The 9,310-nt window shown below is 37.8% G+C and overlaps 1 pseudogene; it reads left to right on the top strand.

The window, feature by feature from the left end:
- Positions 1–6,578: 6,578 nt before the first annotated feature.
- On the top strand, positions 6,579–7,725 carry LOC112405524 (plasminogen activator inhibitor 1 RNA-binding protein pseudogene; annotated as a pseudogene).
- Positions 7,726–9,310: the final 1,585 nt, after the last annotated feature.

Genomic DNA, 9,310 nt, shown 5'->3' with positions numbered 1-9,310 from the left:
TTTTTTTTTTGCGGTACTCGGGCCCCTCACTGTTGTGGCCTCTCCCATTGTGGAGCACAGGCTCCGGATGCGCAGGCTCAGCGGCTATGGCTCACGGGCCCAGCCGCTCCGCGGCATGTGGGATCCTCCCGGACAGGGGCACGAACCCGCGTCCCCTGCATCGGCAGGCGGACTCTCAACCACTGCGCCACCAGGGAAGCCCTATCACTTAGTTTTACTGGAAAGATTTCAGAAGAAGTTGTCTGGTCTCACAGCAAAATGACAAAGTATTTTGTTCAGTTCATAAAATAAAGTATTAAAATTTTAATATCTGCTTTATTTTAGGGGCCATATAGTATAATATTAGGGATCATTTATAATTTTTATACATTTTTTCTATAGATGATCTTGCCTCTTCATTAAAGGGGAAGCTGAAGGTCATCCAATGTATTTTTCCTCATTTTTTCCTTTTTCAATTTTTTAATATCTTTACATCATCTTCCACTTCTCTTCTGTCTTTCCTCTTTCAGGAAGATACCTATTCAACCTATCCATCCATTCTTCTGTGAGACTAATACCTTCATCAGTGCCTTCTCTCCCATTTCCTCAGACCTTCTAAGACCTTCTTTTAATAATTAGCCCATCTTTCTCTTGGTTCCTTCATTCCCTCAACTTCCCATTTTTTCTCGTTTCCTTTCTGGCCAAATTTACTGAAAATTCAATCTTATTGCCTCTATTGCGTTTATATTCATGCCTAACTCACTGCCATGACTCCTCTTCCTGACACTTTACAATACAGATTGAGTTGTTCCCAGGCTCTATTGAACATTTCTAAGAGGAGGAATAACATTCTCAGGGTATGTATCCAAAAAGAATCACTCTAGCTATTGAGGCAACAAACCCAGTTGCAGGAAAAGGAGTTAGGACAATTTTCTAAAGGTCTAGGGGTAGAAGATGGTTATCTGAAAGGATGGGGCAGTGGAAATGGCAAGAGGCAGAGAACTCTAAGAGATACTTAGAAGATAGAATTACAATATTGATTTACTTGGCAACCATATAACCCCATCTGAATCCATAAAACACTCAGCTATAAAATAGGACATAAATATAATACTATTCTCCTTCTAGGTAATACATGAAAAAGAATATATGTAGATTTTACTGCACAGTGAAAAGTGATAAGCAAGTTACAGATTGGGATAGTAAAGTACTCTCAAATTCATTCTTTCTTCCTATGGCTTTAACAAAAAATAGGAACGACAACAACAAAAAAGCATTGTGCTACTACTGAGAGGAAGTGAATTTTCAAACCAGAGCAAAAAAACATTGTTTTATAACTTATATAATTAATGTAGGCTGTAAATCTCAACTTTAAATTAGGAGTACTACATAAGTAAACCCAGCTCGTATTTCTTTTTAACATACATTCATTTCAGATAGCAAGAAAAAATAATTTATAAGCCATGAGAATTGAATTTGAACTTGAGAATTAGTTTAGTTCTAAACCCCACATGGGTGACTCATAAAGTTGACACTCATCTTTGAATAATATTATGTCCCTAACAAAAGAATTAACAGAATCTCATTAGCAAGTTGTGTTATGTAAATTTTGCTGTATATAATCCTTGCTAATTTCTCCACTATTCCATTTGCCTTCTCACTGGGTTTATTTTTCCCCATCACTAATTATTTAAGATATTTGTTTAAGAAGAACTTGTTGAGTGTTTGCTCTACTCCAAATACTGTGGCAGTGCTGCAGATACAAATAGAAATTAGAGGCGTCCTCTATCCTTGCTTTCAAAGGGCCACTGACCCGAAAGTAACTTCTCTCTGCCTCAGGGTCTTTGCATACACTGTCCTCTCTGTCTGTAAAGCTTCCCCACTACCTTGGTCTCTCTAGATGTCCTTACCACATTCTCAGAACAGCCTGCACTTCTCCTTTGCAGCCTTTACCACAGTTGTAATTAAATAATTATACATGTAATTATCTATTTAATGGCTCTATCTCCTATTCTACTCTAAGGCTGAGAGCAACTATTGTTTCCCTAGAGCTTAGCACAGTACCTGGCATATAACAGCAGTTCAAAAATACTTGTGGAATGAATGAATGAATGAACAATGAATGAAAACATGATACAATTGCCCAGAGAGGGCAGATGGAGGTAGAAAAGGAGACAAGCCAAGGACAGAACACCAAGGTCACCAATATTTCAGAGGCAGACAGTGCTAAGAAACAGAAGATATAGAGGTACCTGAGGAAAAGCTCTGTTAAAAATAAAATTAAATAAATAAATAAACTTTGAACTTAGAGTTACAGTGTCAACAGTGTGTAAATGTGATAAACTGTAGTCTCAACTAGGCCTTCCCTGACCTCCTTGTTGCCCCATCCTCTCATCCTTATGATTTATCTTCACAGCATTTATTGAATGTTTTATATACTTCACCCACCTATCCATCTATCCACGAGTGCACTTGGATGTATTATTTTTATAAATTTTATTATTATTATATAAACATATAAATTTTCTATTATCCTCTTGGACCACATCAGTAATGGTATTGGAGAATGTGTTCTACCTGATAGCGTAACAGATTTCTCAGGCAACTTCCTGCTCAAGAAAGTTTGGGGATTTGAGAGTCACAGAATCTAAATCTCTAACAGTCACAGAATTTTTGAGTCCATGCCGAGAGTTTCTTTGGCAGTATAACTCTCTTAAAAAATTGATTCCGGTTAGTTCCACAAGCCAGTAACTATCTCCACAGATATTTCTTTTTTAAGCAGTTCATAGATCTATTTTCTTTCTCTCTTTTCTGGTTTTCTTACTTCTCTCTCAATTTGAAGGAGGATCCTCTGAAGTTTTCTAGCTTCTGAGTGAAACTTACACCTTAACCTGATTTTTTTCCGAGTCAATTTAAACTGTTCCGGGGTTAAAACAGTAGGTGCGAAGGCCCTTTCCTTGGTGTGATCTTTGCCACAAAACCAGGTTTTAATCAGGCTTTGTTGTGCAGAGACCTTCTATTTTTGTACTCAAATGATTCAGCAATTCTTAAAATATAAGTCTCAATTTTTGGAATCTCTTGAATATCTTTCATTTCTTTCCTGAAATGCACCTCTTCTAATATCATGCCAAATGCAGCCATTTACACAAAAAGCACACTTAAACATCTGTCCTCCAACCCTTTTCCTGATGCTGCCAGTTCATTAAACATACATGATTCTTCACAGATCATAACAAGCAACAGTTTTACCAAATATTTTGTTTCTGTAAAATATGGATTGCCATCTTTCCAAATTCCAATGTCTGTTTCCATGCTACCCTAGCCCGATTGCTAAGCTAATGCCGCATATTTTAATTTTATTGTTATTGCAACAGTCCTCTCCTTGTGCAATTTCTATATTAGTCAGGATAAATTAAGCTACGTTGCAATAGCAAACTACCCCTAAATCTCAGCAGCATAATCCCCCAAATTTGATTTCTGTGTTATAAAAAGTTCAGACGAGTGAGGGCCAGGGTGTCTGTCTGGGCACTCTGTGCAATAATTCTGACCGCCTCGACCTCATGGCCACGCCATCTCAACACCTCATGTACAATTTCCAAAGCAAAGGAAGTACACCTCTGCTCACTGCTCTGGGGCTGCCTTGTTAATGTGAGAGTGAAGGCTATTTGTCTGGCTCAGGGCTGCAAGCCAAACTTAGAAGTTCAAGAGAATTAAAGAGCCTTGGACACAACTTTGACTCATGGAAGCAAGCAAATTAAGTTTTCCCCATGTCTTCCTTTAGACACAACTGACCTGATCTGTAGTTTACTTAGGTCTTGGAGGAAGTTTCTGCAAGATCAAGCAGTTCCAGTCAAGGTGACTGGAAATACATCTTCATATTGAATCCCTCTCCTCCCCTTCCCCACTCCCCTTGTCCGGGACTCATTCTCCCTGGGTTTGCAAAACTGAGAAAGTAACAGGTAAAATAGAAATGAAGACAGCATCCTAAGAAGGACTCTAAATTGACTAAGAAAGCAGCCAAACTCCTTACCTATCATTCAGGATCCTTCCTGGTCCAGTCCTATCGACTGTGGAATGCCATTTCCCCTTAGAAATCTGATTCTTCCATTCCGAAACATTGACCATAAAGTTTTGTTGTACCTTTTAAGGTACCAATTATTTTTCTTACTTTGATGATAACTTTGGGGAGTGCTTATACATTAATACATTCAACAAATAGTGACTGAGAGCCAGGCTTTATACTGTAGCTAAAGCAAGAATTAAATCAAGAAGACAGAGATGCCGCCGTACAGTACCGGTGGGAATGATAAACTTGGATACAGTCATTCCAGTAATTAAATCCTGACACCAGAACACAACTCAGATCGACCTCAATTTCAGAGCCACACTCTCATTTCAAAGCTCTACTCACTCTCTCAATAAATATTTATGAATTGTTTCACTCTTACTATGTGAGTATAGTGAGTTATTTATTTTCTACATTTGGGTCTGTGGGAGTGTTAAAGTATTCCACACATCACATTTTAAGGTCAAGTGATGGTGAAAGAAATTGTCAAGAAACTGCTGCTCTGAGGACATCTACAGAACTCACATGAGAAAATACATTTGAGGGAGGACAATTAAAACCATATATGTAGCCGTGTAAGAAAAAAGATTTTTTTTTTTTTGGTAAAAAGTAATTCTTCTTCCCTCCCTTCTCCCTTCTTTCCCTTTCTTCTTTCCTTCATAACCACTCTGGCTCTTTGTGTGCTATAACCTTGATCTTTATACCTAAGTAAGCTTTCTAACTCTCAACGTTATAAAGCTCACTAAAAAACAACTATGATATATTCACTTAACTAAAGGGCACAAAAATGACACACTGACTCCATTCTTTAAAAAAAAAAAAAAACTTGCAGAAGCCTTTTTTTATAGTGTTGCAGAATTCTTCTGCAGTGTCTCACTTAATTTCTCTGGTGCTGTGATGCAAATATTAAAGCAAGATTTTAAAAATCAGCAAAAAAACTGATGAGTGAAATATCACCCAATTTGGGTACAAAGCATACTTTCTTTGGCTATTGTTATGGAGTCAGTATTTGTAGGGAATGAAAGTTTCTTAATGTGAAATCTGTGGAAATAGAGCCTTCCAATCTAAAAGCTAATGCAAAAAAACATTTGTATCATTGGCAAATCAGTGATGTTTCTCATCTCTAGAAAATCATATGAAATAGTTCACCGTTATTTTTTTTAGTATTTTTTCTTAATTTTGCTTTATAATATATATTAAGCATCCTTGATAAGTTACAGAAGATAATTCCCTAAAATGTAGGGAGACAATTTCATTAGTATATTCAGTCTGATTGTGGCTTTCTTTAGTAAAAGTGTTCACAGACTCACTAAAATGTAACTTGATTTTTAAAAGTAGAAACATGGCCCAATTAATTTTACAATTAATTCATTTGTTCTACAAAGCTTTGATTGTTTCTTCTGCCTAAAGATTTTATGTAGGACAGTTAGAAAGACAAGCTCTACAGTCAAGATGGATAATTATTTTATTCACCAACTCTTCTAAATATAAAGCTGCACTAATAATAGGAAAAATTGAAATGATCATTAACATAGTTATCTATGAAACCAAACTACCCTTTGGCTGGATGACTAAAAAGTTATAAAGCATCATGTCAGTGTCTCCTAACAATAGATTTTGATTTTGACAAAAAGTCTCATAATCACAATATTTTAATTTTCATAGAGTATGAAATTACTTGCTCTAAATAAGCTAGGTATCATCTAAAATAAATAAATTATCACCCTTGTCTACTTCTAAGGTAAACATGACCAAAATTATATAAGTACAGATGAAAGTATGAAAATTGGAAGTAAAAATTTGAGAACATTGGACCTCAAGCAATATAATGCTAAAATGACAACCACATTGTCTAATCCAGAGAATGTACGCATGCATGTAGGATTTGAGTTCTACAAATTTAATTCAAGGCTCAAGATAATAAAGTTGGTGAACATTAGGGATTCTAGATTTTTAGGTTGTGCGTGATGAGATTCGGTTTGGTTTTGTGGCTTAAAATTAATAATTTCCATTGAAGGAAATTGCAATGCCTTCTCCATACTATAAAGCTCTTTATGTGTACTTGTAGGGTTAGAGCGGCTTTGAGGATGCAGACATGTTCCCCTGCATATGTGAGTTGCAGACAGTATCTTGGTTTATAACGCAAATTTTATGTTATGTGTGCCGCAAAATAATTTTTAGTGCATACCGTCAAATTTCCTTTATAAACTTGTTAGATTACATAAATCTAATGTGCATTTGCACACGACATGGGATTTACATTTGATTCACTCACTTTCATGTTGCACATATAAATCTAACAATTAATAAACTTATGGTCTTCTTCATCTTTAATCAGCAAAGAATAAATCATCTGGATAACAATCTTATACGAATATAAAAAGGTCTTGGGAAGAAAGCGGAAGTAATGTTCATTTAAGAATTTATTCAAAAAGAATAGCCTGGCCATCTTGTGGGAAGAGCTGAAGCAGGCACTCTCAGCTCGGCGCCGCCTGCTGCAATCCGTGGAGGAACGCGACGCCGAGCCACCATCATGCCTGGGCACTTACAGGAAGGCTTCGGCTACGTGGTCACCAACCGATTCGACCAGCTATTTGACAACAAATCGGACCCCTTCGAGGGGTTGAAGGCAGCAGAGAACAAGAAAAAAGAAGCCAGCGGGGGCGGCTTTGGGGGCCCTGGGGCCAAGAGCGCAGCTCAGGCCGTAGCCCAAACTCCAACGTGGTGGGCAAACAGCTGCATAAAGAGTCCCAGAAAGACATCAAGAACCCGCTGTCTCCCAGCGTTGGCGTGGTTGACAAGAAGGAGGAGATGCAGCCACCTGTGGCACTTAACAAAGAAGGAAAAAGACGCGTTGGAAGAAGACCTGATCAACAATTTCAGGGTGAAGAGAAGATAATTGATAGGAGACCAGAAAGGCGACCACCTCGTGAAAGACGATTTGAAAAGCCACTTGAAGTAAAGCGTGGGGGGCTTCCCTGGTGGCGACCTCTTGGAAGAGGTCGAGGAGGTTGTGGACGGGGAATGGGCCGGGGAGATGGCTTTGATTCTCGTGACAAACGTGAATTTGATAGGCATAGTGGAAGTGACAGATCTGGCCTGAAGCATGAGGACAAGCGTGGAGGTAGCGGATCTCACAGCTGGGGAACTGTCAAAGATGAATTAACTGACTTGGAGCAATCAAATGTGACTGAGGAAACACCTGATGGTGAAGAACATCCAGTGGCAGACACTGAAAATAAGGAGAATGAAGTTGAAAAGTGAAGGAAGAAGACCCAAAAGAAATGACTTTGGATGCGTGGAAAGCTATTCAAAATAAGGACCGGGCAAAAGTAGAATTTAACATCTGAAAACTAAAAGAAGGTGCTGACGGGCAGTGGAAGAAGGGATTTCTTCTTCATAAGTCAAAGAGTGAAGAGGTTCACGCTGAAGACTCAGTTATGGATCACCATTTCCGGAAGCCAGCAAATGATATAACGTCTCAGCTGGAGATCAATTTTGGAGAGCCTGGCCGCCCAGGACGTGGTGGCAGGGGAGGATGAGGTGTCTGTGGGCGTGGTGGACGTCCAAACCGGGGCATCAGGACTGACAAGTCAAGTGCTTCTGCTCCTGACGTGGATGACCCAGAGGCATTCCCAGCTCTGGCTTAACTGGGTGCCATAAGACAACCCTGGTTCCTTTGTGGACCCTCCCCTTTGAGACTTGCATGCTTAAGGATCCCAAACAACTAAGAAATTAAAAAAAAAAAAGAAAGAAAAGACTGTCATTCATACCATTCACATCTAAAGACTGAATTTTATCTGTTTTGAAAATGAACTTCTCCTGCTACACAGAAGTAACAATATGGTAGTCAGTTTTGTATTTAGGAAATGTATTGGTAGCGGGGATGTTTTCATAATTTTCAGAGATTATGCATTCTTCATGAATGCTTTTGTATTACTGCTTGCAAATATGCATTTCCAAATTTGAAATATAGGTGTGAAAAGTGTGTACCAGTTTAAAAAAGAAGCATAAAATAGATTCTGTGGACAACTTTGCATATAAATATAAGGGTCTGGAGCCTCAAAGAAACCAAATTCATTGTTAATTTTTCAAAGATGAAAAACTAAACAAAGTGGCACATTACATAAATGAGCCACTAATGATAAATAATGAAACAGTTAATTTTCTCTAGTGAGCAATGGCAACAAATTTTTGAAAAGTAAACATTTAATTTCATGTTGATTAAAAAAATAATGAGGTTTGATTTCAGTATTTTAATGAGACTGAACTAATTTTGTCTTAGCCTATCAAATAGTGATTCTAAAATTTTTCTGAAGTGTCTGAAATTTGTAAGCTATGGTTTACTTGGTGTAACTTTATTGGCTGGATATTTAATTATCGTACATTAATTTGCTCATTCAGATTATGTACCTCACTCAAGGTACACTTTTTAAAACAAAATCCAGGAAATACGTAAATGTTCTCAATCCATCTATAGCCAGCCATTTCCAATCTGCTTCTCATTCTGTGCTCTGAAGTCCATGGGATTGCTTCTAATTTGCTCTTCCAAGTTTCTCTGCTCCATCAATACTGATTCAGTATGTGCTGCTCAGACTATTTTGTGGCTCTATTATTTACTCCAATAGCTTCTGTTCAAGTGCCAAGAAGAGAAGATGTTAAAAATGACATAACGCTAGTATCAGGGAAAAAAATCCCAGCTACTCTGCCCATGTGGTAGAGACAGAACAATACAGGGTAAATATTTTTAGTTTTTTTGTGTGATGGGATTTGGTTAGGTTTTGTGGTTTAAAATTAATAATTTCCATTCAAGGAAATTACAATGCTTTCTCCATACTGTAAAGCTCATTATGTGTAGCTGTAAGATTAGAGTGGTGTTTTCCCCACTTCAGAGAGATGCTGTTACAGCAGAAATTAAAGATGTGGAAAAGACGGCACACGTCAGAAAAAAGGAGGAAGAGGACTCAGTGACTTAAGTTATATTTTATATTTAAAAGAAAAGGAATTGGTGATGTCACACAGCAACGACAGCAAAAGCAGCCAAAGTTGGAGAGAAAACAGAGCCATCAAGTTGAGAGAACTGTGCTGACATACACATGCTGGAGGCATGAGGGATTCCATGTGGCTCAAGGACTAATTTTGATTGCAAATGATACATTTTCAGGGACTCCCTAAAATGTTGAAAAGATTTTGTGGATGGCCCAAAATAATGTTTTATTACAATTATTATGACCCTATGTTTACTCCAAGTTTATGTGACTCTCG

The sequence above is a fragment of the Neophocaena asiaeorientalis genome, unplaced genomic scaffold (genome assembly GCF_003031525.2).
Source record: "Neophocaena asiaeorientalis asiaeorientalis breed wild unplaced genomic scaffold, Neophocaena_asiaeorientalis_V1.1 scaffold212, whole genome shotgun sequence".
Classification (NCBI taxonomy): Eukaryota; Metazoa; Chordata; class Mammalia; order Artiodactyla; family Phocoenidae; genus Neophocaena; species Neophocaena asiaeorientalis.
The sequence above is the reverse complement of the archived record's forward strand: the minus strand, read 5'-3'. Positions and strand labels throughout refer to the sequence as shown.